This window comes from Doryrhamphus excisus, unplaced genomic scaffold (genome assembly GCF_030265055.1).
Source record: "Doryrhamphus excisus isolate RoL2022-K1 unplaced genomic scaffold, RoL_Dexc_1.0 HiC_scaffold_25, whole genome shotgun sequence".
Lineage (NCBI taxonomy): Eukaryota > Metazoa > Chordata > Actinopteri > Syngnathiformes > Syngnathidae > Doryrhamphus > Doryrhamphus excisus.
In genome coordinates, this window is record NW_026652243.1 from 1,552,501 (window position 1) to 1,576,227 (window position 23,727).

General features: G+C 51.2%; 42 non-coding genes and 37 pseudogenes across 42 annotated transcripts; all 79 read left to right on the forward strand.

The window, feature by feature from the left end:
* The window catches only part of LOC131113017 (5S ribosomal RNA), a 109-nt pseudogene extending 21 nt beyond the window's left edge, over positions 1-88 (forward strand).
* Positions 89-199: 111 nt separating this feature from the next.
* On the forward strand, positions 200-318 carry LOC131116241 (5S ribosomal RNA). Its single transcript, XR_009123497.1, has one exon. It is a non-coding gene; the product is annotated as a 5S ribosomal RNA (ribosomal RNA).
* Positions 319-430: 112 nt separating this feature from the next.
* LOC131117745 (5S ribosomal RNA) lies at positions 431-549 on the forward strand. The gene has a single exon (XR_009124954.1). It is a non-coding gene; the product is annotated as a 5S ribosomal RNA (ribosomal RNA).
* A 112-nt stretch (positions 550-661) lies between these two features.
* Positions 662-780, forward strand: LOC131118988 (5S ribosomal RNA). Its single transcript, XR_009126127.1, has one exon. It is a non-coding gene; the product is annotated as a 5S ribosomal RNA (ribosomal RNA).
* Positions 781-892: 112 nt separating this feature from the next.
* Positions 893-1,001, forward strand: LOC131112341 (5S ribosomal RNA; annotated as a pseudogene).
* Positions 1,002-1,113: 112 nt separating this feature from the next.
* Positions 1,114-1,232, forward strand: LOC131115010 (5S ribosomal RNA). The gene has a single exon (XR_009122303.1). It is a non-coding gene; the product is annotated as a 5S ribosomal RNA (ribosomal RNA).
* Positions 1,233-1,343: 111 nt separating this feature from the next.
* On the forward strand, positions 1,344-1,462 carry LOC131117608 (5S ribosomal RNA). Its single transcript, XR_009124820.1, has one exon. It is a non-coding gene; the product is annotated as a 5S ribosomal RNA (ribosomal RNA).
* Positions 1,463-1,574: 112 nt separating this feature from the next.
* On the forward strand, positions 1,575-1,693 carry LOC131115011 (5S ribosomal RNA). The gene has a single exon (XR_009122304.1). It is a non-coding gene; the product is annotated as a 5S ribosomal RNA (ribosomal RNA).
* Positions 1,694-1,804: 111 nt separating this feature from the next.
* Positions 1,805-1,923, forward strand: LOC131115012 (5S ribosomal RNA). The gene has a single exon (XR_009122305.1). It is a non-coding gene; the product is annotated as a 5S ribosomal RNA (ribosomal RNA).
* A 111-nt stretch (positions 1,924-2,034) lies between these two features.
* LOC131115713 (5S ribosomal RNA) lies at positions 2,035-2,153 on the forward strand. Its single transcript, XR_009122986.1, has one exon. It is a non-coding gene; the product is annotated as a 5S ribosomal RNA (ribosomal RNA).
* Positions 2,154-8,078: 5,925 nt separating this feature from the next.
* Positions 8,079-8,187, forward strand: LOC131112079 (5S ribosomal RNA; annotated as a pseudogene).
* A 112-nt stretch (positions 8,188-8,299) lies between these two features.
* Positions 8,300-8,417, forward strand: LOC131118676 (5S ribosomal RNA). The gene has a single exon (XR_009125834.1). It is a non-coding gene; the product is annotated as a 5S ribosomal RNA (ribosomal RNA).
* A 112-nt stretch (positions 8,418-8,529) lies between these two features.
* LOC131115013 (5S ribosomal RNA) lies at positions 8,530-8,648 on the forward strand. The gene has a single exon (XR_009122306.1). It is a non-coding gene; the product is annotated as a 5S ribosomal RNA (ribosomal RNA).
* Positions 8,649-8,760: 112 nt separating this feature from the next.
* LOC131115014 (5S ribosomal RNA) lies at positions 8,761-8,879 on the forward strand. Its single transcript, XR_009122307.1, has one exon. It is a non-coding gene; the product is annotated as a 5S ribosomal RNA (ribosomal RNA).
* Positions 8,880-8,991: 112 nt separating this feature from the next.
* Positions 8,992-9,110, forward strand: LOC131115873 (5S ribosomal RNA). The gene has a single exon (XR_009123142.1). It is a non-coding gene; the product is annotated as a 5S ribosomal RNA (ribosomal RNA).
* A 112-nt stretch (positions 9,111-9,222) lies between these two features.
* On the forward strand, positions 9,223-9,331 carry LOC131112851 (5S ribosomal RNA; annotated as a pseudogene).
* Positions 9,332-9,442: 111 nt separating this feature from the next.
* LOC131114035 (5S ribosomal RNA) lies at positions 9,443-9,561 on the forward strand. The gene has a single exon (XR_009121560.1). It is a non-coding gene; the product is annotated as a 5S ribosomal RNA (ribosomal RNA).
* A 111-nt stretch (positions 9,562-9,672) lies between these two features.
* Positions 9,673-9,791, forward strand: LOC131115964 (5S ribosomal RNA). The gene has a single exon (XR_009123229.1). It is a non-coding gene; the product is annotated as a 5S ribosomal RNA (ribosomal RNA).
* Positions 9,792-9,902: 111 nt separating this feature from the next.
* LOC131113931 (5S ribosomal RNA) lies at positions 9,903-10,011 on the forward strand (annotated as a pseudogene).
* A 112-nt stretch (positions 10,012-10,123) lies between these two features.
* LOC131113479 (5S ribosomal RNA) lies at positions 10,124-10,241 on the forward strand (annotated as a pseudogene).
* A 112-nt stretch (positions 10,242-10,353) lies between these two features.
* Positions 10,354-10,462, forward strand: LOC131112717 (5S ribosomal RNA; annotated as a pseudogene).
* Positions 10,463-10,574: 112 nt separating this feature from the next.
* On the forward strand, positions 10,575-10,692 carry LOC131112095 (5S ribosomal RNA; annotated as a pseudogene).
* Positions 10,693-10,804: 112 nt separating this feature from the next.
* On the forward strand, positions 10,805-10,923 carry LOC131115015 (5S ribosomal RNA). The gene has a single exon (XR_009122308.1). It is a non-coding gene; the product is annotated as a 5S ribosomal RNA (ribosomal RNA).
* A 112-nt stretch (positions 10,924-11,035) lies between these two features.
* LOC131112852 (5S ribosomal RNA) lies at positions 11,036-11,144 on the forward strand (annotated as a pseudogene).
* Positions 11,145-11,255: 111 nt separating this feature from the next.
* LOC131117086 (5S ribosomal RNA) lies at positions 11,256-11,374 on the forward strand. The gene has a single exon (XR_009124314.1). It is a non-coding gene; the product is annotated as a 5S ribosomal RNA (ribosomal RNA).
* Positions 11,375-11,486: 112 nt separating this feature from the next.
* LOC131115017 (5S ribosomal RNA) lies at positions 11,487-11,605 on the forward strand. Its single transcript, XR_009122310.1, has one exon. It is a non-coding gene; the product is annotated as a 5S ribosomal RNA (ribosomal RNA).
* A 111-nt stretch (positions 11,606-11,716) lies between these two features.
* Positions 11,717-11,835, forward strand: LOC131115018 (5S ribosomal RNA). Its single transcript, XR_009122311.1, has one exon. It is a non-coding gene; the product is annotated as a 5S ribosomal RNA (ribosomal RNA).
* Positions 11,836-11,947: 112 nt separating this feature from the next.
* On the forward strand, positions 11,948-12,066 carry LOC131115019 (5S ribosomal RNA). The gene has a single exon (XR_009122312.1). It is a non-coding gene; the product is annotated as a 5S ribosomal RNA (ribosomal RNA).
* A 112-nt stretch (positions 12,067-12,178) lies between these two features.
* Positions 12,179-12,297, forward strand: LOC131115885 (5S ribosomal RNA). Its single transcript, XR_009123153.1, has one exon. It is a non-coding gene; the product is annotated as a 5S ribosomal RNA (ribosomal RNA).
* A 112-nt stretch (positions 12,298-12,409) lies between these two features.
* On the forward strand, positions 12,410-12,518 carry LOC131112853 (5S ribosomal RNA; annotated as a pseudogene).
* A 111-nt stretch (positions 12,519-12,629) lies between these two features.
* LOC131114047 (5S ribosomal RNA) lies at positions 12,630-12,748 on the forward strand. Its single transcript, XR_009121561.1, has one exon. It is a non-coding gene; the product is annotated as a 5S ribosomal RNA (ribosomal RNA).
* Positions 12,749-12,859: 111 nt separating this feature from the next.
* On the forward strand, positions 12,860-12,978 carry LOC131115965 (5S ribosomal RNA). Its single transcript, XR_009123230.1, has one exon. It is a non-coding gene; the product is annotated as a 5S ribosomal RNA (ribosomal RNA).
* Positions 12,979-13,089: 111 nt separating this feature from the next.
* On the forward strand, positions 13,090-13,198 carry LOC131113932 (5S ribosomal RNA; annotated as a pseudogene).
* A 112-nt stretch (positions 13,199-13,310) lies between these two features.
* Positions 13,311-13,428, forward strand: LOC131113480 (5S ribosomal RNA; annotated as a pseudogene).
* Positions 13,429-13,540: 112 nt separating this feature from the next.
* Positions 13,541-13,649, forward strand: LOC131112660 (5S ribosomal RNA; annotated as a pseudogene).
* Positions 13,650-13,761: 112 nt separating this feature from the next.
* On the forward strand, positions 13,762-13,879 carry LOC131112096 (5S ribosomal RNA; annotated as a pseudogene).
* Positions 13,880-13,991: 112 nt separating this feature from the next.
* Positions 13,992-14,110, forward strand: LOC131115020 (5S ribosomal RNA). Its single transcript, XR_009122313.1, has one exon. It is a non-coding gene; the product is annotated as a 5S ribosomal RNA (ribosomal RNA).
* A 112-nt stretch (positions 14,111-14,222) lies between these two features.
* Positions 14,223-14,331, forward strand: LOC131112854 (5S ribosomal RNA; annotated as a pseudogene).
* A 111-nt stretch (positions 14,332-14,442) lies between these two features.
* LOC131117087 (5S ribosomal RNA) lies at positions 14,443-14,561 on the forward strand. Its single transcript, XR_009124315.1, has one exon. It is a non-coding gene; the product is annotated as a 5S ribosomal RNA (ribosomal RNA).
* A 112-nt stretch (positions 14,562-14,673) lies between these two features.
* On the forward strand, positions 14,674-14,792 carry LOC131115021 (5S ribosomal RNA). Its single transcript, XR_009122314.1, has one exon. It is a non-coding gene; the product is annotated as a 5S ribosomal RNA (ribosomal RNA).
* Positions 14,793-14,903: 111 nt separating this feature from the next.
* On the forward strand, positions 14,904-15,012 carry LOC131113868 (5S ribosomal RNA; annotated as a pseudogene).
* A 112-nt stretch (positions 15,013-15,124) lies between these two features.
* On the forward strand, positions 15,125-15,242 carry LOC131113249 (5S ribosomal RNA; annotated as a pseudogene).
* Positions 15,243-15,354: 112 nt separating this feature from the next.
* LOC131118298 (5S ribosomal RNA) lies at positions 15,355-15,473 on the forward strand. Its single transcript, XR_009125463.1, has one exon. It is a non-coding gene; the product is annotated as a 5S ribosomal RNA (ribosomal RNA).
* Positions 15,474-15,585: 112 nt separating this feature from the next.
* On the forward strand, positions 15,586-15,694 carry LOC131112055 (5S ribosomal RNA; annotated as a pseudogene).
* Positions 15,695-15,806: 112 nt separating this feature from the next.
* Positions 15,807-15,924, forward strand: LOC131112001 (5S ribosomal RNA; annotated as a pseudogene).
* A 112-nt stretch (positions 15,925-16,036) lies between these two features.
* LOC131111975 (5S ribosomal RNA) lies at positions 16,037-16,145 on the forward strand (annotated as a pseudogene).
* Positions 16,146-16,257: 112 nt separating this feature from the next.
* LOC131113891 (5S ribosomal RNA) lies at positions 16,258-16,366 on the forward strand (annotated as a pseudogene).
* Positions 16,367-16,477: 111 nt separating this feature from the next.
* LOC131114059 (5S ribosomal RNA) lies at positions 16,478-16,596 on the forward strand. The gene has a single exon (XR_009121562.1). It is a non-coding gene; the product is annotated as a 5S ribosomal RNA (ribosomal RNA).
* A 112-nt stretch (positions 16,597-16,708) lies between these two features.
* On the forward strand, positions 16,709-16,837 carry LOC131118845 (5S ribosomal RNA; annotated as a pseudogene).
* A 112-nt stretch (positions 16,838-16,949) lies between these two features.
* LOC131118989 (5S ribosomal RNA) lies at positions 16,950-17,068 on the forward strand. The gene has a single exon (XR_009126128.1). It is a non-coding gene; the product is annotated as a 5S ribosomal RNA (ribosomal RNA).
* A 112-nt stretch (positions 17,069-17,180) lies between these two features.
* LOC131112855 (5S ribosomal RNA) lies at positions 17,181-17,289 on the forward strand (annotated as a pseudogene).
* Positions 17,290-17,400: 111 nt separating this feature from the next.
* LOC131114513 (5S ribosomal RNA) lies at positions 17,401-17,519 on the forward strand. Its single transcript, XR_009121820.1, has one exon. It is a non-coding gene; the product is annotated as a 5S ribosomal RNA (ribosomal RNA).
* A 111-nt stretch (positions 17,520-17,630) lies between these two features.
* On the forward strand, positions 17,631-17,749 carry LOC131115022 (5S ribosomal RNA). The gene has a single exon (XR_009122315.1). It is a non-coding gene; the product is annotated as a 5S ribosomal RNA (ribosomal RNA).
* Positions 17,750-17,861: 112 nt separating this feature from the next.
* LOC131115023 (5S ribosomal RNA) lies at positions 17,862-17,980 on the forward strand. The gene has a single exon (XR_009122316.1). It is a non-coding gene; the product is annotated as a 5S ribosomal RNA (ribosomal RNA).
* A 112-nt stretch (positions 17,981-18,092) lies between these two features.
* Positions 18,093-18,211, forward strand: LOC131115896 (5S ribosomal RNA). Its single transcript, XR_009123164.1, has one exon. It is a non-coding gene; the product is annotated as a 5S ribosomal RNA (ribosomal RNA).
* Positions 18,212-18,323: 112 nt separating this feature from the next.
* On the forward strand, positions 18,324-18,432 carry LOC131112856 (5S ribosomal RNA; annotated as a pseudogene).
* A 111-nt stretch (positions 18,433-18,543) lies between these two features.
* On the forward strand, positions 18,544-18,662 carry LOC131114070 (5S ribosomal RNA). Its single transcript, XR_009121563.1, has one exon. It is a non-coding gene; the product is annotated as a 5S ribosomal RNA (ribosomal RNA).
* A 111-nt stretch (positions 18,663-18,773) lies between these two features.
* On the forward strand, positions 18,774-18,892 carry LOC131115967 (5S ribosomal RNA). The gene has a single exon (XR_009123234.1). It is a non-coding gene; the product is annotated as a 5S ribosomal RNA (ribosomal RNA).
* Positions 18,893-19,003: 111 nt separating this feature from the next.
* LOC131113933 (5S ribosomal RNA) lies at positions 19,004-19,112 on the forward strand (annotated as a pseudogene).
* Positions 19,113-19,224: 112 nt separating this feature from the next.
* On the forward strand, positions 19,225-19,342 carry LOC131113481 (5S ribosomal RNA; annotated as a pseudogene).
* A 112-nt stretch (positions 19,343-19,454) lies between these two features.
* On the forward strand, positions 19,455-19,563 carry LOC131112662 (5S ribosomal RNA; annotated as a pseudogene).
* A 112-nt stretch (positions 19,564-19,675) lies between these two features.
* LOC131112097 (5S ribosomal RNA) lies at positions 19,676-19,793 on the forward strand (annotated as a pseudogene).
* Positions 19,794-19,905: 112 nt separating this feature from the next.
* LOC131115024 (5S ribosomal RNA) lies at positions 19,906-20,024 on the forward strand. The gene has a single exon (XR_009122317.1). It is a non-coding gene; the product is annotated as a 5S ribosomal RNA (ribosomal RNA).
* A 112-nt stretch (positions 20,025-20,136) lies between these two features.
* Positions 20,137-20,245, forward strand: LOC131112858 (5S ribosomal RNA; annotated as a pseudogene).
* A 111-nt stretch (positions 20,246-20,356) lies between these two features.
* LOC131117088 (5S ribosomal RNA) lies at positions 20,357-20,475 on the forward strand. Its single transcript, XR_009124316.1, has one exon. It is a non-coding gene; the product is annotated as a 5S ribosomal RNA (ribosomal RNA).
* A 112-nt stretch (positions 20,476-20,587) lies between these two features.
* Positions 20,588-20,706, forward strand: LOC131115025 (5S ribosomal RNA). The gene has a single exon (XR_009122318.1). It is a non-coding gene; the product is annotated as a 5S ribosomal RNA (ribosomal RNA).
* A 111-nt stretch (positions 20,707-20,817) lies between these two features.
* Positions 20,818-20,926, forward strand: LOC131113869 (5S ribosomal RNA; annotated as a pseudogene).
* A 112-nt stretch (positions 20,927-21,038) lies between these two features.
* Positions 21,039-21,156, forward strand: LOC131113702 (5S ribosomal RNA; annotated as a pseudogene).
* Positions 21,157-21,268: 112 nt separating this feature from the next.
* LOC131118773 (5S ribosomal RNA) lies at positions 21,269-21,387 on the forward strand. The gene has a single exon (XR_009125925.1). It is a non-coding gene; the product is annotated as a 5S ribosomal RNA (ribosomal RNA).
* Positions 21,388-21,499: 112 nt separating this feature from the next.
* LOC131112057 (5S ribosomal RNA) lies at positions 21,500-21,608 on the forward strand (annotated as a pseudogene).
* A 112-nt stretch (positions 21,609-21,720) lies between these two features.
* On the forward strand, positions 21,721-21,838 carry LOC131112002 (5S ribosomal RNA; annotated as a pseudogene).
* Positions 21,839-21,950: 112 nt separating this feature from the next.
* LOC131111976 (5S ribosomal RNA) lies at positions 21,951-22,059 on the forward strand (annotated as a pseudogene).
* Positions 22,060-22,171: 112 nt separating this feature from the next.
* LOC131113892 (5S ribosomal RNA) lies at positions 22,172-22,280 on the forward strand (annotated as a pseudogene).
* Positions 22,281-22,391: 111 nt separating this feature from the next.
* On the forward strand, positions 22,392-22,510 carry LOC131114083 (5S ribosomal RNA). The gene has a single exon (XR_009121565.1). It is a non-coding gene; the product is annotated as a 5S ribosomal RNA (ribosomal RNA).
* A 112-nt stretch (positions 22,511-22,622) lies between these two features.
* LOC131118846 (5S ribosomal RNA) lies at positions 22,623-22,751 on the forward strand (annotated as a pseudogene).
* A 112-nt stretch (positions 22,752-22,863) lies between these two features.
* Positions 22,864-22,982, forward strand: LOC131118990 (5S ribosomal RNA). Its single transcript, XR_009126129.1, has one exon. It is a non-coding gene; the product is annotated as a 5S ribosomal RNA (ribosomal RNA).
* A 112-nt stretch (positions 22,983-23,094) lies between these two features.
* On the forward strand, positions 23,095-23,203 carry LOC131112342 (5S ribosomal RNA; annotated as a pseudogene).
* Positions 23,204-23,315: 112 nt separating this feature from the next.
* On the forward strand, positions 23,316-23,434 carry LOC131115026 (5S ribosomal RNA). The gene has a single exon (XR_009122319.1). It is a non-coding gene; the product is annotated as a 5S ribosomal RNA (ribosomal RNA).
* A 111-nt stretch (positions 23,435-23,545) lies between these two features.
* On the forward strand, positions 23,546-23,664 carry LOC131115028 (5S ribosomal RNA). Its single transcript, XR_009122321.1, has one exon. It is a non-coding gene; the product is annotated as a 5S ribosomal RNA (ribosomal RNA).
* Positions 23,665-23,727: the final 63 nt, after the last annotated feature.

The window sequence follows — 23,727 nt, forward strand, 5'->3', positions numbered from 1 at the left end:
AAAACGCCTGATCTCGGAAGCTAAGCAGGGGAGGGCCTGGTTAGTACTTGGATGGGAGACCGCCTGGGAATACCAGGTGCTGTAAGCTTTTTATGGTTTCTGCTCTAGCCTGACAGCAGAGGGCGCTGTTTGACACTTTTTGCTGGATCTAGTTTGGCCTGCGTCGCCTTCAAATAAGATCTTTTCAGTTGTCCTGGCAGCTTACGGCCATACCACCCTGAAAACGCCTGATCTCGTCCGATCTCGGAAGCTAAGCAGAGGCGGGCCTGGTTAGTACTTGGATGGGAGACCGCCTGGGAATACCAGGTGCTGTAAGCTTTTCATGGTTTCTGCTCTTGCCTGACAGCAGAGGGCGCTGTTTGACACTTTTTGCTGGAGTCTAGTTTGGCCTGCGTCTTCTTCAAATAGGATCTTTTCAGTTGCCCTGGCAGCTTACGGCCATACTACCCTGAAAACGCCCGATCTCGTCCGATCTCGGAAGCTAAGCAGGGGCGGGCCTGGTTAGTACTTGGATGGGAGACCGCCTGGGAATACTATGTGCTGTAAGCTTTTCATGGTTTCTGCTCTTGCCTGACAGCAGAGGGCGCTGTTTGACATGTTTTGCTGGAGTCTAGTTTGTCCTGCGTCGCCTTCAAATAGGATCTTTTCAGTTGCCTTGGCAGCTTTTGGCCATACTACCCTGAAAACGCCCGATCTCGTCCGATCTCGGAAGCTAAGCAGGGGCGGTCCTGGTTAGTACTTGGATGGGAGACCGCCTGGGATTACCAGGTGCTGTAAGCTTTTTATGGTTTCTGCTCTTGCCTGACAGCAGAGGGCGCTGTTTGACACTTTTTGCTGGAGTCTAGTTTGGCCTGCGTCTTCTTCAAATAGGATCTTTTCAGTTGTCCTGGCAGCTTACGGCCATACTACCCTGAAAACGCCCGATCTCGGAAGCTAAGCAGGGGCGGGCCTGGTTAGTACTTGGATGGGAGACCGCCTGTGAATACCAGGTGCTGTAAGCTTTTTATGGTTTCTGCTCTTGCCTGACAGCAGAGGGCGCTGTTTGACACTTTTTGCTGTAGTCTAGTTTGGCCTGCGTCACCTTCAAATAGGATCTTTTCAGTTGACCTGGCAGCTTACGGCCATACTACCCTGAAAACGCCCGATCTCGTCCGATCTCGGAAGCTAAGCAGGGGCGGGCCTGGTTAGTACTTGGATGGGAGACCGCCTGGGAATACCAGGTGCTGTAAGCTTTTTATGGTTTCTGCTCTAGCCTGACAGCAGAGGGCGCTGTTTGACACTTTTTGCTGGATCTAGTTTGGCCTGCGTCGCCTTCAAATAAGATCTTTTCAGTTGTCCTGGCAGCTTACGGCCATACTACCCTGAAAACGCCCGATCTCGTCCAATCTCGGAAGCTAAGCAGGGGCGGGCCTGGTTAGTACTTGGATGGGAGACCGCCTGTGAATACCAGGTGCTGTAAGCTTTTTATGGTTTCTGCTCTTGCCTGACAGCAGAGGGCGCTGTTTGACACTTTTTGCCGGAGTCTAGTTTGGCCTGCGTCACCTTCAAATAGGATCTTTTCAGTTGACCTGGCAGCTTACGGCCATACTACCCTGAAAACGCCCGATCTCGTCCGATCTCGGAAGCTAAGCAGGGGCGGGCCTGGTTAGTACTTGGATGGGAGACCGCCTGGGAATACCAGGTGCTGTAAGCTTTTAATGGTTTCTGCTCTAGCCTGACAGCAGAGGGCGCTGTTTGACACTTTTTGCTTGATCTAGTTTGGCCTGCGTTGCCTTCAAATAAGATCTTTTCAGTTGTCCTGGCAGCTTACGGCCATACTACCCTGAAAACGCCCGATCTCGTCCGATCTCGGAAGCTAAGCAGGGGCGGGCCTGGTTAGTACTTGGATGGGAGACCGCCTGGGAATACCAGGTGCTGTAAGCTTTTTATGGTTTCTGCTCTAGCCTGACAGCAGAGGGCGCTGTTTGACACTTTTTGCTGGATCTAGTTTGGCCTGCGTCGCCTTCAAATAAGATCTTTTCAGTTGACCTGGCAGCTTACGGCCATACTACCCTGAAAACGCCCGATCTCGTCCGATCTCGGAAGCTAAGCAGGGGCGGGCCTGGTTAGTACTTGGATGGGAGACCGCCTGTGAATACCAGGTGCTGTAAGCTTTTTATGGTTTCTGCTCTTGCCTGACAGCAGAGGGCGCTGTTTGACACTTTTTGCTGTCGTCTAGTTTGGCCTGTGTCACCTTCAAATAGGATCTTTTCAGTTGACCTGGCAGCTTAGGCCATACTACCCTTAAAACGCCCGATCACTGATTGGTGATTGAGTGCAGGTGAGAGTGTGAGCAAACAAGAGGCAACCCTGAGTGTGTACTCCCTGTCTTCCGATTTCTTTTGAAGAATTTTTTCCAAATTTCCGCCTAAAACGTAATACTTGTACGAAGCAACCCCACGCCCCCACCACCACCAACCGCGGCTGGGGGGGGTGGGTGTCAAATGATGCCGGGGCCTATAAGAGGGAAAATGGAGCGAGCAGAGAAGAAAAGCGTGGACGAGACAACAAATGCAGACAACAAGTATGAAAGACAATTAACAGTGGCAGTGGAAGTAGTAGGACAGGAAAAAGTAACGATGATGGAGATATGTAAGAAAATTAGAGAAGAATGTGGACGAGTGGTGGGATGCCGCCAAAAATCCCTGACAAAATTCGAAGTTACTACAGAAGACAAAAAAGGAAAGGACCGTCTGCTGGACGGCATCACATTGAAGACCAATAAGATTATAGCGTCAGAAATTCGTAATGACGAGCTCGTCGTCTCGTTCCTTGGCCTTCCAGTGTACATTGAAGATGAGGTGATCCTGAAGAAGCTGGAGGAATGGGGAGTTCAGGCAGTGTCCACCATCAGAAGGCGCATGTGGCCAGGCACCGACATTGCAGACGGAACACGCTACCTAAAGGTGCGCTTCAACGAAAAAGTCCGCTCCCTACCATTTGCAACTAAGTTTGAGACCCTCGAGGGGGAAAAACACTTTCGGGTGCTACACGACCGCCAGAGGAAGGTATGCAGATTGTGCATCCAGCCCGGCCACATTATCCGAGATTGCCCGGAGTTTAAGTGCTTTAAATGTGGCGAGCAAGGCCACTACGCCAGAGAGTGTGAGGAGAATGAAAGGGGCGATCGCGGCCCATTGCCGATGCAGGCTGAGGCGGTGCTGGGGGGCGGCTTGACAGCAGAGGCGGAGATGCTGGTTGAGGGAGCGCTGGAGAGCGACATGGAAACGCCGGCAGCTACAGTGCTAAGTGAAGGAGAAGAAAAGAGAATGGAGAGGATGCCAACGCCAATGGAGGTGGCAGCGGCGGCGACGATGACAGCAGCAACGGCAGCTGCGGTGACAGCGACGGCGGCTGCGGTGACAGAGACGGTGGCGGAGGAGGCGGCTGAGGCGGCAGCGACAACGGCAGCGACAACGGCGGCGGCTGAGGCGGCTGAGGCGGCAGCGACGACGGCGGCGGCTGAGGCGGCGGCGGCTGAGGCGGCAGCGACGACGACGACTGAGGCAGCAGCGATGACGACGACGGCGGCCGAGGCGGCAGCGACGACGACGACAACACCAGCGACGAAGACGAGGAGAACGGCGGGAGCGGTGACAAAAGCGGAAACAGGGAACGACGGAGCAAAAGCAGGCCCCAGCACGGCGAGGGACGACGACGGGGGCGACGAAGCCACAGGCAGGTGGGAGGAAATGGGCGACCTTTCGAGCCCGGATGAAATGGAGATCCAACAGCTTAAAAGTTACAAGAGGAAAAAAGAGAGAAAACTGTATAGAATGTAAGGTAGATAATTCCCACCCACAAAAGATAATGAACGCCGTGACAATTTCAAATTTAAACATAAACGGCGTCAGAAATATGAACAAACTTGAAAGAGCACTACACAGACTAGACGCGGACATAGTATGCTTGCAAGAGACAAGATGGACAAACGAACTCCTCCCGGAAATACGAAAGAGATGGACAGGGCCGATATTCGTTAACAACAAGACACAAAAGTCATGCGGCGTAGCCATACTCCTAAAAGAGAACTGCGTTGAAAATGCGGTCCAAATACAAACAAACAGCGAAGGAAGAGCGCTAATTGTAGACTTCATGCGGGCCAAAATAAAATACAGGTTGATAAACATCTACGCATCGAATAATGAAATCGAAAGGAAGGCTTTCTTCGAATGGCTGGGCCCCTTATGCATACCAAACACGCTGCTGGTAGGGGACTTTAACGTACGCTGCACCAGGATGGACGCTTGCAGCGCCTCCACCTTCAAACCCGATGTCTCCCGAGCAGCCCTACTCAGCCTGCTAAAAGACAAAAACCTTGTTGACGTGTGGAGGAACGACAACCCCAACCAAAGAGGGTATACAAGAAAACAGGTGGTGCGGAAAAAACTGAAACAGAGTAGAATAGACCTGTGTATTGCAAAGGAAGAAATTATAGGACATGTACGCGAACTGAAGTGGGAGTTTACAGAATTAAGCGACCACGCTATCATGACATTAACCTTAGGGCCCAAAGGGGAGGGGAAGGGCGGGGGAACCTGGTGCCTCAACTCCTCGCTAGTACAAGACCCGGCATACAAAAATAAGATAACCACCCTGCTCCAAAGTGAACTTGTGCAGGAGTTGATGGAGGACGATGCCATCCAAGGATGGGAGACGATAAAGACTTTCATCAAAAAGCAGAGCATAAAATTTGCCAAACGGAAAAAGCAAATAGACAACGAAAAGAGAGTAATGCTGGAAAGCAAAATAGCAATAGAGGAAAAAAAGATAGAAGAAATACCAAAATATAACATCGAAAAATACATCCAATTAAAAAAGGAATTGGCCGTATACGAAAAAGAAAGGTGCGAAGGCGCAATCATCAGAAGTAAAGCGCTTTGGGCAGCAAAGGGCGAAAAGTACACCAGTTTCTTCTTAAACCTTGAGAAAGAAAAACAGAGGAAAATGTACATAAAACAACTAGAAGACAAAAAGGGCCAAACAACCTCAGATTTTGTTGAAATCCTCGAAATCACGAGAGACTACTATGCAGACCTCTTCACAGGAGGCCAAATCAACGAACAAAGCGCAGATGAGATCATAGAAAGAGTCACCGCAAAGGTGACCGAGGCCGGAAGACGCGCCTGTGAAAGAGACATACGCATAGCGGATATAGAAAAAGCAATTAAAGAACTGCAGCCCCGCAAAAGTCCCGGAAGCGACGGCCTTACGGCCGAATTGTACAAAGCATTCACCGTTACGCTGGCACCCATGCTGCACAAAGTATACCAACGCATGGAGGAGAGGGGAGAGATGCCGACCTCTATGGCCACGGGCATCATCACCCTCATCCACAAAAAAGGCGACAGGGAAAAACTAGAGAACTACAGGCCAATAAGCCTGCTAAATGTGGATTATAAAATACTCGCCAAAGTGTTAGCAAACAGGCTAAAAGGAGTCTTAAAAGAAATTATCTCACCCACCCAGGCGTACAGTGTGCCGGGAAGAGATATCACAGACACAGTGAGAACCGTGCAAAACGTGGTGGAACACATGAAGGAAGAAAGCGGGATAGTGATCAGCCTAGACTTGAATAAAGCCTTCGACAGGGTGGAGCACCCTTTCATATGGAAGACGATGCAAAAAGTAGGGGTGGGCAAAAGGATGCTACGATGGCTGCAGCTGCTGTACGGGCAGGCGAGAAGTTGCGTGAAAATAAATGGCACAATGACAGACACCTTCCCCCTGACGAGATCGGTGAGACAAGGCTGCCCGCTATCCGCCCCGCTATTCACCATTGCGGTAGAACCCCTCGCCGCTCTCATAAAAACCACCAGAGAAATAAAGGGAGTGGCGATACCGGGAGGAGGGCGGAGCGTCATCCACCAATACGCGGATGACACAACCCTGACTCTGAAAGACGCCGAGGATGTGCGCAATGCAATGGGATGCGTGGAAAAATACGGGAGGGCAGCGGGCGCAAAAATTAATATGGACAAGTCCGAGATTTTATACATCGCCAACCTTGAGGGACAGAAATGCGATCTGCCGTTTAAGGAGGCACAAGACTGCATAAAGATCATCGGCATATATATAGGCGCAAACGACAAACAAGTGACCAACTTGACATGGACGGGAACCTTAAACAAGATCAAACAGACCGTAAACAGATGGAGAGCACGAAAGCTGACCCTAAAAGGGAGGGTGGTCATCATAAACTCTCTGTTAATGTCCAAACTGGTATATGCCCTGGGAGTGGTGAGCCTGCCCCAGTGGGCAGCGGCCGAAGCAGAGAGAACCATATGCGACTTCCTGTGGGAGGGGAAAGGCGTGCGCATTGCACAAAAAACCCTGATAGGACAGTATAAAGAGGGCGGGCTAAAACTGGTGGACTTACAGACCAAAAAAGCGGCAATCAGAACCAGGATGGTGATAAAATATTTGCAGGGAGAAACAGACTGTGGGTGGAAGCCCTTCTTCCGAGAGACCCTCTTCAAATATGGACGGTGTGGGCAATACAGCCTACTGATGGACCTGAGAGGGAGGCTGCACGAGGGCACCCCCACCTTCTTTAAAGAAGTCATGGAGGCCTGGGGTAGGCTTGTGCATGACTTTGTGTACACAAACCACACAAAAAACAAAGTGATGAGCCAGCCGGTCTTTCAAAACCCCCAGATCGTAAAGGAAGGAAAAGTACTGTATAACAAAGTCTTCTTTTCAGCAGGACTAAGACAAATTAAAGACTTTGTATATGAGGTCATACCGGGCTTCCTGAGGGAGCAAGCCATTATAGACAGTGTACACGAATATGACGATGAAATACCGGAAAGAACAATAAAGAACGAATACAATAAAATAAAGATGGCCATCCCAAAAGCTTGGCAAAGGCACATAAATAGCCAAGAAACAGGTAAAGAAACAGATGAGCTACCTGGAATTATGCTAAAAACCAAAGAAAAAGAGATCAACATAGAAACATGCACAGTGAAAACACTCTATTGGGCCCTTGTGAGCAAGGCCTTTAAAAGGCCAACCGCTGAGCTCCTCTGGCCGAAAGTGTTCAGCCACATAAAAGGACAGGACATATGGATGATGGGAAACTGTAAATACAACAATCAGGAATGCGCCGACCTGGACTTCAAAATAAAACATAATAGGATATACACAAACGAAGTAATACACCAAATCAATAAAAACGTAGGAAGGGAGTGTAATGTGTGCGGCAGCGAGGTGGAAAGCCTGCTGCACTTATTTGTGAACTGTAAAGAACTGAATGTATTTGTGGACAGACTAAAAGGTACAATGGAGAGGAATTGGAAAAGCGACTTCACCCGAACCGTGAGATGGAAGGAAGCTCGGCCACAGAGGAGGCCAGCAAGGGGTGAACATCAACCTATGGAACTTCATGTTGAGCCACGCCAGGTACGCTATCTGGATGAGGCGGAACCTTGCAAAGTTCGAAAAAAAAAAAATATCCGTATGGACATATTTTGAAGCTATTGTAAGGAGGGATGTGTCATTATGCCGGACCGCTGACCAAGAAAAGTTTGAGAGCTCCTTCATAGAAGGGAGCGGTCTGATCTTGATAGCAGACAATAACAAAATTGTGTTCAACCTATAGGAGAGGGAAAACAAACAAAAAAAAAACTCTCAACCTACAGGAGGGGAAGGAAAAAAAAAAAAAAAAAAAAAAAAAATCTTGGACAAACAGGCTGTGCCTGGACTGAGAGTTGTCAATGTGGACGTGTAATAACATGAAATAATGGTATAATTGTGTATATAGTATGTTGATGTATGCATATCTGTGACGTACTGTGGTATGTTCAATAATAAAAAAAAAAAAAAAAAAAACGCCCGATCTCGTACGATCTCGGAAGCTAAGCAGGGCCGGGCCTGGTTAGTACTTGGATGGGAGACCGCCTGTGAATACCAGGTGCTGTAAGCTTTTTATGGTTTCTGCTCTTGCCTGACAGCAGAGGGCGCTGTTTGGCACTTTTTGCTGTAGTCTAGTTTGGCCTGCGTCACCTTCAAATAGGATCTTTTCAGTTGACCTGGCAGCTTACGGCCATACTACCCTGAAAACGCCCGATCTCGGAAGCTAAGCAGGGGCGGGCCTGGTTAGTACTTGGATGGGAGACCGCCTGTGAATACCAGGTGCCGTAAGCTTTTTATGGTTTCTGCTCTTGCCTGACAGCAGAGGGCGCTGTTTGACACTTTTTGCTGTACTCTAGTTTGGCCTGCGTCACCTTCAAATAGGATCTTTTCAGTTGACCTCGCAGCTTAGGCCATACTACCCTGAAAACGCCCGATCTCGTCCGATCTCGGAAGCTAAGCAGGGGCGGGCCTGGTTAGTACTTGGATGGGAGACCGCCTGGGAATACCAGGTGCTGTAAGCTTTTTATGGTTTCTGCTCTTGCCTGACAGAAGAGGGCGCTGTTTGACACTTTTTGCTGGAGTCTAGTTTGGCCTGCGTCGCCTTCAAATAGGATCTTTTCAGTTGTCCTGCCAGCTTACGGCCATACTACCCTGAAAACGCCCGATCTCGTCCGATCTCGGAAGCTAAGCAGGGGCGGGCCTGGTTAGTACTTGGATGGGAGACCGCCTGGGAATACCAGGTGCTGTAAGCTTTTTATGGTTTCTGCTCTTGCCTGACAGCAGAGGGCGCTGTTTGACACTTTTTGCTGGAGTCTAGTTTGGCCTGCGTCGCCTTCAAAGAGGATCTTTTCAGTTGTCCTGGCAGCTTACGGCCATACTACCCTGAAAACGCCCGATCTCGTCCGATCTCGGAAGCTAAGCAGGGGCGGGCCTGGTTAGTACTTGGATGGGAGACCGCCTGGGAATACCAGGTGCTGTAAGCTTTTTATGGTTTCTGCTCTTGCCTGACAGCAGAGGGCGCTGTTTGACACTTTTTGCTGGAGTCTAGTTTGGCCTGCGTCGCCTTCAAATAGGATCTTTTCAGTTGATGTGGCAGCTTACGGCCATACTACCCTGAAAACGCCCGATCTCGTCCGATCTCGGAAGCTAAGCAGGGGTGGGCCTGGTTAGTACTTGGATGGGAGACCGCCTGGGAATACCAGGTGCTGTAAGCTTTTTATGGTTTCTGCTCTTGCCTGACAGCAGAGGGCGCTGTTTGACACTTTTTGCTGGAGTCTAGTTTGGCCTGCGTCGCCTTCAAATAGGATATTTACAGTTGCCCTGGCAGCTTACGGCCACACTACCCTGAAAACGCCTGATCTCGGAAGCTAAGCAGGGGAGGGCCTGGTTAGTACTTGGATGGGAGACCGCCTGGGAATACCAGGTGCTGTAAGCTTTTTATGGTTTCTGCTCTTGCCTGACAGCAGAGGGCGCTGTTTGACACTTTTTGCTGGATCTAGTTTGGCCTGCATCGCCTTCAAATAAGATCTTTTCAGTTGTCCTGGCAGCTTACGGCCATACCACCCTGAAAACGCCTGATCTCGTCCGATCTCGGAAGCTAAGCAGGGGCGGGCCTGGTTAGTACTTGGATGGGAGACCGCCTGGGAATACCAGGTGCTGTAAGCTTTTTATGGTTTCTGCTCTTGCCTGACAGCAGAGGGCGCTGTTTGACACTTTTTGCTGGATCTAGTTTGGCCTGCATCGCCTTCAAATAAGATCTTTTCAGTTGTCCTGGCAGCTTACGGCCATACTACCCTGAAAACGCCCGATCTCGTCCGATCTCGGAAGCTAAGCAGGGGCGGGCCTGGTTGGTACTTGGATGGGAGACCGCCTGGGAATACCAGGTGCTGTAAGCTTTTTATGGTTTCTGCTGTAGCCTGACAGCAGAGGGCGCTGTTTGACACTTTTTGCTTGATCTAGTTTGGCCTCCGTCGCCTTCAAATAAGATCTTTTCAGTTGTCCTGGCAGCTTACGGCCATACTACCCTGAAAACGCCCAATCTCGGAAGCTAAGCAGGGGCGGGCCTGGTTTGTACTTGGATGGGAGACCGCCTGTGAATACCAGGTGCTGTAAGCTTTTTATGGTTTCTGCTCTTGCCTGACAGCAGAGGGCGCTGTTTGACACTTTTTGCTGTAGTCTAGTTTGGCCTGTGTCACCTTCAAATAGGATCTTTTCAGTTGACCTGGCAGCTTAGGCCATACTACCCTGAAAACGCCCGATCTCGTACGATCTCGGAAGCTAAGCAGGGGCGGTCCTGGTTAGTACTTGGATGGGAGACCGCCTGGGATTACCAGGTGCTGTAAGCTTTTTATGGTTTCTGCTCTTGCCTGACAGCAGAGGGCGCTGTTTGACACTTTTTGCTGGAGTCTAGTTTGGCCTGTGTCTTCTTCAAATAGGATCCTTTCAGTTGTCCTGGCAGCTTGCGGCCATACTACCCTGAAAACGCCCGATCTCGGAAGCTAAGCAGGGGCGGGCCTGGTTAGTACTTGGATGGGAGACCGCCTGTGAATACCAGGTGCTGTAAGCTTTTTATGGTTTCTGCTCTTGCCTGACAGCAGAGGGCGCTGTTTGACACTTTTTGCTGTACTCTAGTTTGGCCTGCGTCACCTTCAAATAGGATCTTTTCAGTTGACCTCGCAGCTTAGGCCATACTACCCTGAAAACGCCCGATCTCGTACGATCTCAGAAGCTAAGCAGGGCCGGGCCTGGTTAGTACTTGGATGGGAGACCGCCTGTGAATACCAGGTGCTGTAAGCTTTTTATGGTTTCTGCTCTTGCCTGACAGCAGAGGGCGCTGTTTGACACTTTTTGCTGGAGTCTAGTTTGGCCTGCGTCGCCTTCAAATAGGATCTTTTCAGTTGATGTGGCAGCTTACGGCCATACTACCCTGAAAACGCCCGATCTCGTCCGATCTCGGAAGCTAAGCAGGGGCGGGCCTGGTTAGTACTTGGATGGGAGACCGCCTGGGAATACCAGGTGCTGTAAGCTTTTTATGGTTTCTGCTCTTGCCTGACAGCAGAGGGCGCTGTTTGACACTTTTTGCTGGAGTCTAGTTTGGCCTGCGTCGCCTTCAAATAGGATCTTTACAGTTGCCCTGGCAGCTTACGGCCACACTACCCTGAAAACGCCTGATCTCGGAAGCTAAGCAGGGGAGGGCCTGGTTAGTACTTGGATGGGAGACCGCCTGGGAATACCAGGTGCTGTAAGCTTTTTATGGTTTCTGCTCTAGCCTGACAGCAGAGGGCGCTGTTTGACACTTTTTGCTGGAGCTAGTTTGGCCTGCATCGCCTTCAAATAAGATCTTTTCAGTTGTCCTGGCAGCTTACGGCCATACCACCCTGAAAACGCCTGCTCTCGTCCGATCTCGGAAGCTAAGCAGGGGCGGGCCTGGTTAGTACTTGGATGGGAGACCGCCTGGGAATACCAGGTGCTGTAAGCTTTTCATGGTTTCTGCTCTTGCCTGACAGCAGAGGGCGCTGTTTGACATGTTTTGCTGGAGTCTAGTTTGGCCTGCGTCACCTTCAAATAGGATCTTTTCAGTTGACCTGGCAGCTTACGGCCATACTACCCTGAAAACGCCCGATCTCGTCCGATCTCGGAAGCTAAGCAGGGGCGGGCCTGGTTAGTACTTGGATGGGAGACCGCCTGGGAATACCAGGTGCTGTAAGCTTTTTATGGTTTCTGCTGTAGCCTGACAGCAGAGGGCGCTGTTTGACACTTTTTGCTTGATCTAGTTTGGCCTGCGTCGCCTTCAAATAGGATCTTTTCAGTTGTCCTGGCAGCTTACGGCCATACTACCCTGAAAACGCCCGATCTCGTCCGATCTCGGAAGCTAAGCAGGGGCGGGCCTGGTTAGTACTTGGATGGGAGACCGCCTGGGAATACCAGGTGCTGTAAGCTTTTTATGGTTTCTGCTCTTGCCTGACAGCAGAGGGCGCTGTTTGACACTTTTTGCTGGAGTCTAGTTTGGCCTGCGTCGCCTTCAAAGAGGATCTTTTCAGTTGTCCTGGCAGCTTACGGCCATACTACCCTGAAAACGCCCGATCTCGTCCGATCTCGGAAGCTAAGCAGGGGCGGGCCTGGTTAGTACTTGGATGGGAGACCGCCTGGGAATACCAGGTGCTGTAAGCTTTTTATGGTTTCTGCTCTTGCCTGACAGCAGAGGGCGCTGTTTGACACTTTTTGCTGGAGTCTAGTTTGGCCTGCGTCGCCTTCAAATAGGATCTTTTCAGTTGATGTGGCAGCTTACGGCCATACTACCCTGAAAACGCCCGATCTCGTCCGATCTCGGAAGCTAAGCAGGGGTGGGCCTGGTTAGTACTTGGATGGGAGACCGCCTGGGAATACCAGGTGCTGTAAGCTTTTTATGGTTTCTGCTCTTGCCTGACAGCAGAGGGCGCTGTTTGACACTTTTTGCTGGAGTCTAGTTTGGCCTGCGTCGCCTTCAAATAGGATCTTTACAGTTGCCCTGGCAGCTTACGGCCACACTACCCTGAAAACGCCTGATCTCGGAAGCTAAGCAGGGGAGGGCCTGGTTAGTACTTGGATGGGAGACCGCCTGGGAATACCAGGTGCTGTAAGCTTTTTATGGTTTCTGCTCTTGCCTGACAGCAGAGGGCGCTGTTTGACACTTTTTGCTGGATCTAGTTTGGCCTGCATCGCCTTCAAATAAGATCTTTTCAGTTGTCCTGGCAGCTTACGGCCATACCACCCTGAAAACGCCTGATCTCGTCCGATCTCGGAAGCTAAGCAGGGGCGGGCCTGGTTAGTACTTGGATGGGAGACCGCCTGGGAATACCAGGTGCTGTAAGCTTTTTATGGTTTCTGCTCTTGCCTGACAGCAGAGGGCGCTGTTTGACACTTTTTGCTGGATCTAGTTTGGCCTGCATCGCCTTCAAATAAGATCTTTTCAGTTGTCCTGGCAGCTTACGGCCATACTACCCTGAAAACGCCCGATCTCGTCCGATCTCGGAAGCTAAGCAGGGGCGGGCCTGGTTGGTACTTGGATGGGAGACCGCCTGGGAATACCAGGTGCTGTAAGCTTTTTATGGTTTCTGCTGTAGCCTGACAGCAGAGGGCGCTGTTTGACACTTTTTGCTTGATCTAGTTTGGCCTCCGTCGCCTTCAAATAAGATCTTTTCAGTTGTCCTGGCAGCTTACGGCCATACTACCCTGAAAACGCCCAATCTCGGAAGCTAAGCAGGGGCGGGCCTGGTTTGTACTTGGATGGGAGACCGCCTGTGAATACCAGGTGCTGTAAGCTTTTTATGGTTTCTGCTCTTGCCTGACAGCAGAGGGCGCTGTTTGACACTTTTTGCTGTAGTCTAGTTTGGCCTGTGTCACCTTCAAATAGGATCTTTTCAGTTGACCTGGCAGCTTAGGCCATACTACCCTGAAAACGCCCGATCTCGTACGATCTCGGAAGCTAAGCAGGGGCGGTCCTGGTTAGTACTTGGATGGGAGACCGCCTGGGATTACCAGGTGCTGTAAGCTTTTTATGGTTTCTGCTCTTGCCTGACAGCAGAGGGCGCTGTTTGACACTTTTTGCTGGAGTCTAGTTTGGCCTGTGTCTTCTTCAAATAGGATCCTTTCAGTTGTCCTGGCAGCTTGCGGCCATACTACCCTGAAAACGCCCGATCTCGGAAGCTAAGCAGGGGCGGGCCTGGTTAGTACTTGGATGGGAGACCGCCTGTGAATACCAGGTGCCGTAAGCTTTTTATGGTTTCTGCTCTTGCCTGACAGCAGAGGGCGCTGTTTGACACTTTTTGCTGTACTCTAGTTTGGCCTGCGTCACCTTCAAATAGGATCTTTTCAGTTGACCTCGCAGCTTAGGCCATACTACCCTGAAAACGCCCGATCTCGTACGATCTCAGAAGCTAAGCAGGGCCGGGCCTGGTTAGTACTTGGATGGGAGACCGCCTGTGAATACCAGGTGCTGTAAGCTTTTTATGGTTTCTGCTCTTGCCTGACAGCAGAGGGCGCTGTTTGACACTTTTTGCTGGAGTCTAGTTTGGCCTGCGTCGCCTTCAAATAGGATCTTTTCAGTTGATGTGGCAGCTTACGGCCATACTACCCTGAAAACGCCCGATCTCGTCCGATCTCGGAAGCTAAGCAGGGGCGGGCCTGGTTAGTACTTGGATGGGAGACCGCCTGGGAATACCAGGTGCTGTAAGCTTTTTATGGTTTCTGCTCTTGCCTGACAGCAGAGGGCGCTGTTTGACACTTTTTGCTGGAGTCTAGTTTGGCCTGCGTCGCCTTCAAATAGGATCTTTACAGTTGCCCTGGCAGCTTACGGCCACACTACCCTGAAAACGCCTGATCTCGGAAGCTAAGCAGGGGAGGGCCTGGTTAGTACTTGGATGGGAGACCGCCTGGGAATACCAGGTGCTGTAAGCTTTTTATGGTTTCTGCTCTAGCCTGACAGCAGAGGGCGCTGTTTGACACTTTTTGCTGGAGCTAGTTTGGCCTGCATCGCCTTCAAATAAGATCTTTTCAGTTGTCCTGGCAGCTTACGGCCATACCACCCTGAAAACGCCTGCTCTCGTCCGATCTCGGAAGCTAAGCAGGGGCGGGCCTGGTTAGTACTTGGATGGGAGACCGCCTGGGAATACCAGGTGCTGTAAGCTTTTCATGGTTTCTGCTCTTGCCTGACAGCAGAGGGCGCTGTTTGACATGTTTTGCTGGAGTCTAGTTTGGCCTGCGTCACCTTCAAATAGGATCTTTTCAGTTGACCTGGCAGCTTACGGCCATACTACCCTGAAAACGCCCGATCTCGTCCGATCTCGGAAGCTAAGCAGGGGCGGGCCTGGTTAGTACTTGGATGGGAGACCGCCTGGGAATACCAGGTGCTGTAAGCTTTTTATGGTTTCTGCTGTAGCCTGACAGCAGAGGGCGCTGTTTGACACTTTTTGCTTGATCTAGTTTGGCCTGCGTCGCCTTCAAATAAGATCTTTTCAGTTGTCCTGGCAGCTTACGGCCATACTACCCTGAAAACGCCCAATCTCGGAAGTTAAGCAGGGGCGGGCCTGGTTTGTACTTGGATGGGAGACCGCCTGTGAATACCAGGTGCTGTAAGCTTTTTATGGTTTCTGCTCTTGCCTGACAGCAGATGGCGCTGTTTGACACTTTTTGCTGTAGTCTAGTTTGGCCTGTGTCACCTTCAAATAGGATCTTTTCAGTTGACCTGGCAGCTTAGGCCATACTACCCTGAAAACGCCCAATCTCGTACGATCTCGGAAGCTAAGCAGGGTCGGGCCTGGTTAGTACTTGGAGGGGAGACCGCCTGTGAATACCAGGTGCTGTAAGCTTTTTATGGTTTCTGCTCTTGCCTGACAGCAGAGGGCGCTGTTTGACACTTCTTGCTGAAGTCTAGTTTGGCCTGCGTCACCTTCAAATAGGATCTTTTCAGTTGACCTGGCAGCTTACGGCCATACTACCCTGAAAACGCCCGATCTCGTCCGATCTCGGAAGCTAAGCAGGGGCGGTCCTGGTTAGTACTTGGATGGGAGACCGCCTGGGATTACCAGGTGCTGTAAGCTTTTTATGGTTTCTGCTCTTGCCTGACAGCAGAGGGCGCTGTTTGACACTTTTTGCTGGAGTCTAGTTTGGCCTGCGTCTTCTTCAAATAGGATCTTTTCAGTTGTCCTGGCAGCTTACGGCCATACTACCCTGAAAACGCCCGATCTCGGAAGCTAAGCAGGGACGGGCCTGGTTAGTACTTGGATGGGAGACCGCCTGTGAATACCAGGTGCTGTAAGCTTTTTATGGTTTCTGCTCTTGCCTGACAGCAGAGGGCGCTGTTTGACACTTTTTGCTGTAGTCTAGTTTGGCCTGCGTCACCTTCAAATAGGATCTTTTCAGTTGACCTCGCAGCTTAGGCCATACTACCCTGAAAACGCCCGATCTCGTACGATCTCGGAAGCTAAGCAGGGCCGGGCCTGGTTAGTACTTGGATGGGAGACCGCCTGTGAATACTAGGTGCTGTAAGCTTTTTATGGTTTCTGCTCTTGCCTGACAGCAGAGGGCGCTGTTTGACACTTTTTGCTGTAGTCTAGTTTGGCCTGCGTCACCTTCAAATAGGATCTTTTCAGTTGACCTGGCAGCTTACGGCCATACTACCCTGAAAACGCCCGATCTCGGAAGCTAAGCAGGGGCGGGCCTGGTTAGTACTTGGATGGGAGACCGCCTGGGAATACCAGGTGCTGTAAGCTTTTTATGGTTTCTGCTCTTGCCTGACAGCAGAGGGCGCTGTTTGACACTTTTTGCTGGAGTCTAGTTTGGCCTGCGTCGCCTTCAAATAGGATCTTTACAGTTGCCCTGGCAGCTTACGGCCACACTGCCCTGAAAACGCCTGATCTCGGAAGCTAAGCAGGAGAGGGCCTGGTTAGTACTTGGATGGGAGACCGCCTGGGAATACCAGGTGCTGTAAGCTTTTTATGGTTTCTGCTCTAGCCTGACAGCAGAGGGCGCTGTTTGACACTTTTTGCTGGATCTAGTTTGGCCTGCGTCGCCTTCAAATAAGATCTTTTCAGTTGTCCTGGCAGCTTACGGCCATACCACCCTGAAAACGCCTGATCTCGTCCGATCTCGGAAGCTAAGCAGGGGCGGGCCTGGTTAGTACTTGGATGGGAGACCGCCTGGGAATACCAGGTGCTGTAAGCTTTTCATGGTTTCTGCTCTTGCCTGACAGCAGAGGGCGCTGTTTGACACTTTTTGCTGGAGTCTAGTTTGGCCTGCGTCTTCTTCAAATAGGATCTTTTCAGTTGCCCTGGCAGCTTACGGCCATACTACCCTGAAAACGCCCGATCTCGTCCGATCTCGTCCGATCTCGGAAGCTAAGCAGGGGCGGGCCTGGTTAGTACTTGGATGGGAGACCGCCTGGGAATACTAGGTGCTGTAAGCTTTTCATGGTTTCTGCTCTTGCCTGACAGCAGAGGGCGCTGTTTGACATGTTTTGCTGGAGTCTAGTTTGTCCTGCGTCGCCTTCAAATAGAATCTTTTCAGTTGCCTTGGCAGCTTTTGGCCATACTACCCTGAAAACGCCCGATCTCGTCCGATCTCGGAAGCTAAGCAGGGGCGGTCCTGGTTAGTACTTGGATGGGAGACCGCCTGGGATTACCAGGTGCTGTAAGCTTTTTATGGTTTCTGCTCTTGCCTGACAGCAGAGGGCGCTGTTTGACACTTTTTGCTGGAGTCTAGTTTGGCCTGCGTCGCCTTCAAATAGGATCTTTACAGTTGCCCTGGCAGCTTACGGCCACACTACCCTGAAAACGCCTGATCTCGGAAGCTAAGCAGGGGAGGGCCTGGTTAGTACTTGGATGGGAGACCGCCTGGGAATACCAGGTGCTGTAAGCTTTTTATGGTTTCTGCTCTAGCCTGACAGCAGAGGGCGCTGTTTGACACTTTTTGCTGGAGCTAGTTTGGCCTGCATCGCCTTCAAATAAGATCTTTTCAGTTGTCCTGGCAGCTTACGGCCATACCACCCTGAAAACGCCCGATCTCGTCCGATCTCGGAAGCTAAGCAGGGGCGGGCCTGGTTAGTACTTGGATGGGAGACCGCCTGGGAATACCAGGTGCTGTAAGCTTTTTATGGTTTCTGCTGTAGCCTGACAGCAGAGGGCGCTGTTTGACACTTTTTGCTTGATCTAGTTTGGCCTGCGTCGCCTTCAAATAGGATCTTTTCAGTTGTCCTGGCAGCTTACGGCCATACTACCCTGAAAACGCCCGATCTCGTCCGATCTCGGAAGCTAAGCAGGGGCGGGCCTGGTTAGTACTTGGATGGGAGACCGCCTGGGAATACCAGGTGCTGTAAGCTTTTTATGGTTTCTGCTCTTGCCTGACAGCAGAGGGCGCTGTTTGACACTTTTTGCTGGAGTCTAGTTTGGCCTGCGTCGCCTTCAAAGAGGATCTTTTCAGTTGTCCTGGCAGCTTACGGCCATACTACCCTGAAAACGCCCGATCTCGTCCGATCTCGGAAGCTAAGCAGGGGCGGGCCTGGTTAGTACTTGGATGGGAGACCGCCTGGGAATACCAGGTGCTGTAAGCTTTTTATGGTTTCTGCTCTTGCCTGACAGCAGAGGGCGCTGTTTGACACTTTTTGCTGGAGTCTAGTTTGGCCTGCGTCGCCTTCAAATAGGATCTTTTCAGTTGATGTGGCAGCTTACGGCCATACTACCCTGAAAACGCCCGATCTCGTCCGATCTCGGAAGCTAAGCAGGGGTGGGCCTGGTTAGTACTTGGATGGGAGACCGCCTGGGAATACCAGGTGCTGTAAGCTTTTTATGGTTTCTGCTCTTGCCTGACAGCAGAGGGCGCTGTTTGACACTTTTTGCTGGAGTCTAGTTTGGCCTGCGTCGCCTTCAAATAGGATCTTTACAGTTGCCCTGGCAGCTTACGGCCACACTACCCTGAAAACGCCTGATCTCGGAAGCTAAGCAGGGGAGGGCCTGGTTAGTACTTGGATGGGAGACCGCCTGGGAATACCAGGTGCTGTAAGCTTTTTATGGTTTCTGCTCTTGCCTGACAGCAGAGGGCGCTGTTTGACACTTTTTGCTGGATCTAGTTTGGCCTGCATCGCCTTCAAATAAGATCTTTTCAGTTGTCCTGGCAGCTTACGGCCATACCACCCTGAAAACGCCTGATCTCGTCCGATCTCGGAAGCTAAGCAGGGGCGGGCCTGGTTAGTACTTGGATGGGAGACCGCCTGGGAATACCAGGTGCTGTAAGCTTTTTATGGTTTCTGCTCTTGCCTGACAGCAGAGGGCGCTGTTTGACACTTTTTGCTGGATCTAGTTTGGCCTGCATCGCCTTCAAATAAGATCTTTTCAGTTGTCCTGGCAGCTTACGGCCATACTACCCTGAAAACGCCCGATCTCGTCCGATCTCGGAAGCTAAGCAGGGGCGGGCCTGGTTGGTACTTGGATGGGAGACCGCCTGGGAATACCAGGTGCTGTAAGCTTTTTATGGTTTCTGCTGTAGCCTGACAGCAGAGGGCGCTGTTTGACACTTTTTGCTTGATCTAGTTTGGCCTCCGTCGCCTTCAAATAAGATCTTTTCAGTTGTCCTGGCAGCTTACGGCCATACTACCCTGAAAACGCCCAATCTCGGAAGCTAAGCAGGGGCGGGCCTGGTTTGTACTTGGATGGGAGACCGCCTGTGAATACCAGGTGCTGTAAGCTTTTTATGGTTTCTGCTCTTGCCTGACAGCAGAGGGCGCTGTTTGACACTTTTTGCTGTAGTCTAGTTTGGCCTGTGTCACCTTCAAATAGGATCTTTTCAGTTGACCTGGCAGCTTAGGCCATACTACCCTGAAAACGCCCGATCTCGTACGATCTCGGAAGCTAAGCAGGGGCGGTCCTGGTTAGTACTTGGATGGGAGACCGCCTGGGATTACCAGGTGCTGTAAGCTTTTTATGGTTTCTGCTCTTGCCTGACAGCAGAGGGCGCTGTTTGACACTTTTTGCTGGAGTCTAGTTTGGCCTGTGTCTTCTTCAAATAGGATCCTTTCAGTTGTCCTGGCAGCTTGCGGCCATACTACCCTGAAAACGCCCGATCTCGGAAGCTAAGCAGGGGCGGGCCTGGTTAGTACTTGGATGGGAGACCGCCTGTGAATACCAGGTGCCGTAAGCTTTTTATGGTTTCTGCTCTTGCCTGACAGCAGAGGGCGCTGTTTGACACTTTTTGCTGTACTCTAGTTTGGCCTGCGTCACCTTCAAATAGGATCTTTTCAGTTGACCTCGCAGCTTAGGCCATACTACCCTGAAAACGCCCGATCTCGTACGATCTCAGAAGCTAAGCAGGGCCGGGCCTGGTTAGTACTTGGATGGGAGACCGCCTGTGAATACCAGGTGCTGTAAGCTTTTTATGGTTTCTGCTCTTGCCTGACAGCAGAGGGCGCTGTTTGACACTTTTTGCTGGAGTCTAGTTTGGCCTGCGTCGCCTTCAAATAGGATCTTTTCAGTTGATGTGGCAGCTTACGGCCATACTACCCTGAAAACGCCCGATCTCGTCCGATCTCGGAAGCTAAGCAGGGGCGGGCCTGGTTAGTACTTGGATGGGAGACCGCCTGGGAATACCAGGTGCTGTAAGCTTTTTATGGTTTCTGCTCTTGCCTGACAGCAGAGGGCGCTGTTTGACACTTTTTGCTGGAGTCTAGTTTGGCCTGCGTCGCCTTCAAATAGGATCTTTACAGTTGCCCTGGCAGCTTACGGCCACACTACCCTGAAAACGCCTGATCTCGGAAGCTAAGCAGGGGAGGGCCTGGTTAGTACTTGGATGGGAGACCGCCTGGGAATACCAGGTGCTGTAAGCTTTTTATGGTTTCTGCTCTAGCCTGACAGCAGAGGGCGCTGTTTGACACTTTTTGCTGGAGCTAGTTTGGCCTGCATCGCCTTCAAATAAGATCTTTTCAGTTGTCCTGGCAGCTTACGGCCATACCACCCTGAAAACGCCTGCTCTCGTCCGATCTCGGAAGCTAAGCAGGGGCGGGCCTGGTTAGTACTTGGATGGGAGACCGCCTGGGAATACCAGGTGCTGTAAGCTTTTCATGGTTTCTGCTCTTGCCTGACAGCAGAGGGCGCTGTTTGACATGTTTTGCTGGAGTCTAGTTTGGCCTGCGTCACCTTCAAATAGGATCTTTTCAGTTGACCTGGCAGCTTACGGCCATACTACCCTGAAAACGCCCGATCTCGTCCGATCTCGGAAGCTAAGCAGGGGCGGGCCTGGTTAGTACTTGGATGGGAGACCGCCTGGGAATACCAGGTGCTGTAAGCTTTTTATGGTTTCTGCTGTAGCCTGACAGCAGAGGGCGCTGTTTGACACTTTTTGCTTGATCTAGTTTGGCCTGCGTCGCCTTCAAATAAGATCTTTTCAGTTGTCCTGGCAGCTTACGGCCATACTACCCTGAAAACGCCCAATCTCGGAAGTTAAGCAGGGGCGGGCCTGGTTTGTACTTGGATGGGAGACCGCCTGTGAATACCAGGTGCTGTAAGCTTTTTATGGTTTCTGCTCTTGCCTGACAGCAGATGGCGCTGTTTGACACTTTTTGCTGTAGTCTAGTTTGGCCTGTGTCACCTTCAAATAGGATCTTTTCAGTTGACCTGGCAGCTTAGGCCATACTACCCTGAAAACGCCCAATCTCGTACGATCTCGGAAGCTAAGCAGGGCCGGGCCTGGTTAGTACTTGGAGGGGAGACCGCCTGTGAATACCAGGTGCTGTAAGCTTTTTATGGTTTCTGCTCTTGCCTGACAGCAGAGGGCGCTGTTTGACACTTCTTGCTGAAGTCTAGTTTGGCCTGCGTCACCTTCAAATAGGATCTTTTCAGTTGACCTGGCAGCTTACGGCCATACTACCCTGAAAACGCCTGATCTCGTCCGATCTCGGAAGCTAAGCAGGGGCGGTCCTGGTTAGTACTTGGATGGGAGACCGCCTGGGATTACCAGGTGCTGTAAGCTTTTTATGGTTTCTGCTCTTGCCTGACAGCAGAGGGCGCTGTTTGACACTTTTTGCTGGAGTCTAGTTTGGCCTGCGTCTTCTTCAAATAGGATCTTTTCAGTTGTCCTGGCAGCTTACGGCCATACTACCCTGAAAACGCCCGATCTCGGAAGCTAAGCAGGGACGGGCCTGGTTAGTACTTGGATGGGAGACCGCCTGTGAATACCAGGTGCTGTAAGCTTTTTATGGTTTCTGCTCTTGCCTGACAGCAGAGGGCGCTGTTTGACACTTTTTGCTGTAGTCTAGTTTGGCCTGCGTCACCTTCAAATAGGATCTTTTCAGTTGACCTCGCAGCTTAGGCCATACTACCCTGAAAACGCCCGATCTCGTACGATCTCGGAAGCTAAGCAGGGCCGGGCCTGGTTAGTACTTGGATGGGAGACCGCCTGTGAATACTAGGTGCTGTAAGCTTTTTATGGTTTCTGCTCTTGCCTGACAGCAGAGGGCGCTGTTTGACACTTTTTGCTGTAGTCTAGTTTGGCCTGCGTCACCTTCAAATAGGATCTTTTCAGTTGACCTGGCAGCTTACGGCCATACTACCCTGAAAACGCCCGATCTCGGAAGCTAAGCAGGGGCGGGCCTGGTTAGTACTTGGATGGGAGACCGCCTGGGAATACCAGGTGCTGTAAGCTTTTTATGGTTTCTGCTCTTGCCTGACAGCAGAGGGCGCTGTTTGACACTTTTTGCTGGAGTCTAGTTTGGCCTGCGTCGCCTTCAAATAGGATCTTTACAGTTGCCCTGGCAGCTTACGGCCACACTGCCCTGAAAACGCCTGATCTCGGAAGCTAAGCAGGAGAGGGCCTGGTTAGTACTTGGATGGGAGACCGCCTGGGAATACCAGGTGCTGTAAGCTTTTTATGGTTTCTGCTCTAGCCTGACAGCAGAGGGCGCTGTTTGACACTTTTTGCTGGATCTAGTTTGGCCTGCGTCGCCTTCAAATAAGATCTTTTCAGTTGTCCTGGCAGCTTACGGCCATACCACCCTGAAAACGCCTGATCTCGTCCGATCTCGGAAGCTAAGCAGGGGCGGGCCTGGTTAGTACTTGGATGGGAGACCGCCTGGGAATACCAGGTGCTGTAAGCTTTTCATGGTTTCTGCTCTTGCCTGACAGCAGAGGGCGCTGTTTGACACTTTTTGCTGGAGTCTAGTTTGGCCTGCGTCTTCTTCAAATAGGATCTTTTCAGTTGCCCTGGCAGCTTACGGCCATACTACCCTGAAAACGCCCGATCTCGTCCGATCTCGTCCGATCTCGGAAGCTAAGCAGGGGCGGGCCTGGTTAGTACTTGGATGGGAGACCGCCTGGGAATACTAGGTGCTGTAAGCTTTTCATGGTTTCTGCTCTTGCCTGACAGCAGAGGGCGCTGTTTAACATGTTTTGCTGGAGTCTAGTTTGTCCTGCGTCGCCTTCAAATAGAATCTTTTCAGTTGCCTTGGCAGCTTTTGGCCATACTACCCTGAAAACGCCCGATCTCGTCCGATCTCGGAAGCTAAGCAGGGGCGGTCCTGGTTAGTACTTGGATGGGAGACCGCCTGGGATTACCAGGTGCTGTAAGCTTTTTATGGTTTCTGCTCTTGCCTGACAGCAGAGGGCGCTGTTTGACACTTTTTGCTGGAGTCTAGTTTGGCCTGCGTCTTCTTCAAATAGGATCTTTTCAGTTGTCCTGGCAGCTTACGGCCATACTACCCTGAAAACGCCCGATCTCGGAAGCTAAGCAGGGGCGGGCCTGGTTAGTACTTGGATGGGAGACCGCCTGTGAATACCAGGTGCTGTAAGCTTTTTATGGTTTCTGATCTTGCCTGACAGCAGAGGGCGCTGTTTGACACTTTTTGCTGTAGTCGAGTTTGGCCTGCGTCACCTTCAAATAGGATCTTTTCAGTTGACCTGGCAGCTTACGGCCATACTACCCTGAAAACGCCCGATCTCGTCCGATCTCGGAAGCTAAGCAGGGGCGGGCCTGGTTAGTACTTGGATGGGAGACCGCCTGGGAATACCAGGTGCTGTAAGCTTTTTATGGTTTCTGCTCTAGCCTGACAGCAGAGGGCGCTGTTTGACACTTTTTGCTGGATCTAGTTTGGCCTGCGTCGCCTTCAAATAAGATCTTTTCAGTTGTCCTGGCAGCTTACGGCCATACTACCCTGAAAACGCCCGATCTCGTCCGATCTCGGAAGCTAAGCAGGGGCGGGCCTGGTTAGTACTTGGATGGGAGACCGCCTGGGAATACCAGGTGCTGTAAGCTTTTCATGGTTTCTGCTATTGCCTGACAGCAGAGGGCGCTGTTTGACATGTTTTGCTGGAGTCT